This window comes from Miscanthus floridulus, chromosome 3 (genome assembly GCF_019320115.1).
Source record: "Miscanthus floridulus cultivar M001 chromosome 3, ASM1932011v1, whole genome shotgun sequence".
Classification (NCBI taxonomy): domain Eukaryota; kingdom Viridiplantae; phylum Streptophyta; class Magnoliopsida; order Poales; family Poaceae; genus Miscanthus; species Miscanthus floridulus.
This window is the reverse complement of record NC_089582.1, coordinates 11,151,077-11,155,269: the sequence shown is the minus strand read 5'-3', so window position 1 is coordinate 11,155,269 and position 4,193 is coordinate 11,151,077.

Here is a 4,193-nt window from a genome sequence, read left to right as displayed (position 1 = left end):
ACGCAAAATGTGTTACGCACAGTGTTTTGTGTCTTAGAATCACGCTCCAACGGAGCATGCATCCGAAGCAGCCATTTTGGGTAACTGGCGAATCGATAGGCAAAAAAGCGTCATCTCTCGCGACGACGCAAAAGCATTGCAGAGAGGCATGAGCTCCGTGGCGTCGGCGGGGAAGCATAGCAGTGGTGGGTGGAGGAGAAGCATAGCACGGCGGCGGCGGTGAGGAGCTCGGCTCTAGCCGTGCTCGGCTCCGACAAAGGGTGGCGACGGGTGGAAGAAGCAGAGCACGACAGCCACCACCACCACCACACCCGCCGGCCACCACCACCACGCACCACCGACCGCCACCGGCCGGATCCAGGAGAGGGAGAGCCGGATCCGGGAGAGGGAGAGCCGAGAGAGGGAGGGCCGGATCCGGCCGCCACCGGAAGGGCCAGGGAAGAAGAAGGGGAGGGAGGGCCGGATCCGACCGGGGAAGAAGAAGGGGAGGGAGCGCCGACGGTAGGGAGAGGTGGGGTGCTCGAGAGTGGAGGGGCCGGCGCGGACGCGGTGAGGCTGGGGCCGGAGCTCGCCCGTATGGTGGCAGCCGGGGCCGGAGCACGCACGGATCTGGGACCGCTCCCCCCGGTGATGAGCAGCGTCGTGGCCGGGGAAGAGAAGGTTGTCAGGGTCCGGCTCCACCCAACTCGCGTTGTCCTCCCTGCCTCTGCCTCCGCCACCGGCGTACGGCTTGCGCGCAGCGTGAGGAGCAGGCGGCGCTCCAGCCCGCCCGCCGCGCTGCCACGCCGAGGGAGAGGGAGAGAGAGAAAGGGGAGGCGGGAGGGGAGGGGGCGCGGACAAGAGCCACGGCGCGGGCGGTGTGAGCGGAGGAGATGGAGGAGGAGATGAGATATTTTGGGCAGGTGCGGTGGGCTATTGGAGAGGAAACGTTTTGGGTCCGTCACCTATTTACTGTGCCGAACCTAATTTCTGAAATGCGTCGCTGATATAGGTCTGGACCATTGAAGATAGTCTAACTGAAAGAAAATAGGTGATGCTCTACACTAGCAATAGCAATGAGCTGTTCCTGAGAAGACCCCTGCTGGCTACAGAGGACAGGGCTATGGGCTCTCTCGGTTCCGTCACGTTGCGACCACTGTTGGGCCCCGTTCGCGTGTCCTTAAACCCGGCTTGATCCTTTTTTTCATCCGGAACAATGTTTTTCTCTCACAAATTCCTCCAACATTCCTCCAAACCATTTAAATTCTTCCATAATTTCTCCAAACGAACAGGTCCTTGGTTCCCTTCGCTACTAGAGGTGAGCTACTCCACTAGAGCATGCATGCTTGCGGCTATGCATGTCCAGTCCAGGCCGTACTAGCTACAGAGAGCTACAAGCATCAGCAGCCTGCCACTTGCATAGCCGCTCACGAGAGCACACTCGGCGCACAGCACACCAACAGCGGCAACCTTTGACTCAACATCCATGCATGCAACGTGTGAGCAGTGACATAATGCGCCGGGCAGTGTCCCTGGCACCGTCGCTCTGCACTGTTGCAAAGAGAATGCATCAATTAATTTACACTGTACAGCTTGCTCACCTGCTCTTGACGTTTTGCGCTGTACAGAATGCATAAATTAATTTTTTATTAAGATTTATAATACCAACTACCACATAACTATATTAGATCTATCATTTTTTGAGCTAGACATTCTAAAGGTAATCTGGAATTAATCGATGTCCTCTTGCTACCTCTTAAGAAATAATTGTGTGGTTTTGTAAAATGCAAGAGCGGTCACTAAACTTTTTATGCGATGTTATTCGAATCTTTAAACTCTTAAAATGTATTTATGTCCTTATATCGTAAGATGTAATACTCAGCAGCGAAGGCACAGTGAAGAGACATTGCATGTATACGGAGACGGGTTTTTTTTTCTGAACCACGCGCTTTTTTTCTAAACCAAATTGCGTGTGACTGTATACATGCACAAAGGCCGAGGTGGGCAGCCGGGGTGCTGTGCTGCTGAGCCAGCCTACTCTGCAAGTACTGTACTCCTACGCAGCGCACAGGGGCCGAGATGGGCTGGCCGGGTGCTGTGCTGCTGACCGCCTGAGCCTGGCTCCTACCGCGTGCGCACTAGCCAACTACGGCCTGTAGTCTCGGACTGCCAGCGAGATGTATGGGAGAGAGAGGAGCGGAGGAAGGGAGGCAGAAGCGGCTCGGCCAACCAGTCTTGTGATGAGCATGGGAACCGAGGCAACGTGGCCGTCCAGTCTATCGGTCGTCTGAGCTTCCGAGGTCGGTGTCGCGTCGAGACATGTTACTTCCGCATCAGGATTCATGGTGCCGACTCCAGAGTCTAGAGATGAGTTTAAATCTTTCTGAGATCAAATATAAATTTTATTAAAAAAATAGTTAAATAGTAAAAAATTAGGAATCCGTAGTGCCCGTGGCTGTCAAACTTTTCGGCCGCAGCTATAAAAGCACGTGTGTGTTTGCCTTTTTATTTATATATACTATGTGCGTACGTTACCAAAGATATACTCTTGTTACAATTTATAGCTTTGTTTATCGAACTGTGACACATTCTAAAATTTTAAGGACTTTTTGTATATGTTATAGTTGCACTGGTACAAGAAATAAAACGCAACGCCCTAAGGGTATATATGATATACATATCTGTGGAAATGTGGATTTTGCGTTGGTGCAAAATGTTTCTGTGCATGAAAGCCCATGATGGGTCTGTGACTGATATAAGGTTGAACGAGCCACTTTGTCAAAAAAAAAAATGGTTGAACGAGCCACATGCTTGTTGCGTTGCTTGCGGTGGTAGTTTTGGACCATCCTGCATTTGGGCTGTGTTTGTTTATTGGTATGAACTGCGTTTAGCTTAGAGATGATCGGCCAAGTCCACAATGTCCAGCACACAGGCCCACCGCAGCATACATAGGTTTGGGCCTTTGGGGTGGGATCACAGGCAAGAATAAAAAGAAGAGTAAAATGCGGGTCTTCAAACTTTTGGGGCGTTCCCATCTGGGTACTCGAACTAAAAAAGCGACCACCTAGGTCGTAATCTACTGCCGTCGCACACCAACCGTCCAAAACCCACCACGTCAACACCAGCATCTGATGTGGCCATGCCACGGTGGCACTTGGATGCTGTGGCCACGCCACAGCGGCATGTGGTGGGCCTACAGCGGGGCGCCTCATCGTCCTCCTCCTGGTGTTCGTGTTCCTCGCCACGGCGGCCCTCCATGTCACAACTAGGCCCCGGGCGTCGTCCATCTCCGTGACTCCCGAACCAGCACCACGGCTGCGACGCCGGCCTCGCGCTCCCGGCGGCGCTGGCACTGTAGGCAGACATAATGCCCAGGCCGGGCCATCCCCGGCTTCGTCCTCGAGTGCAGCCTCATGTTCGTGCACCAGCTGCCGTCGGGCCCCGCAGGCTTCAGCCGCTGCACGCCGTCCGTGCCCGCGCAGCTCCACCTCCCCAAGTTGTCCTACTCCGGCACCACGTTCACGTACCTCGACCCAACGTTATTCCCGCCCGTGGCGGACGCGGTGGTGGCTGCGGTGCCGGAGCTATCGCTCCACTTCAAGTGCGGCGCGGTGATGCAGCTCCCGCTCGAGAACTACTTCATGATCGCAGGGCGCGCCTCCGTCCCCGGGGCCAGATCGCCGCGGAGCTGTAGAGCGAGTAGCCGCCGCCAACGCCGTCGGCCCACGTCCACTCCCCATTCAACAGGTCATCGTTGTTGTCATTCTTTCCCGCCGATGCCACCACGTCTGCCTCGGCCACGATGGAGACCCTGCCAGCCCAAAGCGTCCTAGCGGACAGCGCGCATCCGAAGGCCGGCGAGCAACGGAGCGAGGCGGCGCAGAGCAGTAGCAGAAGCAGTAGTGGCAATGGTGCTCCGTCGATCTTGAACGCTGAGTTTGTCGCAGGCATGGAAGCGGTTGGCAATAGGACGTCGAAGTTCTTGGTCCCGAACAGCTCGCTCATCGTGGAGACGGCCACCGACGTATGGCGCACGTGCATGTGCGGATCACGGCCATGCTCGGGTACAGGAAGAAGTCACTCGAGTTGAGCAGTAGGAAGAAGGCGCCGACCATGGGCGCCATCAGCGACGCGATGCCATGGATCCTGTCCTTGAGATGGAGTAGCCACTCCTGCACATGCAAATAAGGAACGAAACAAATACAGTAGTTGGC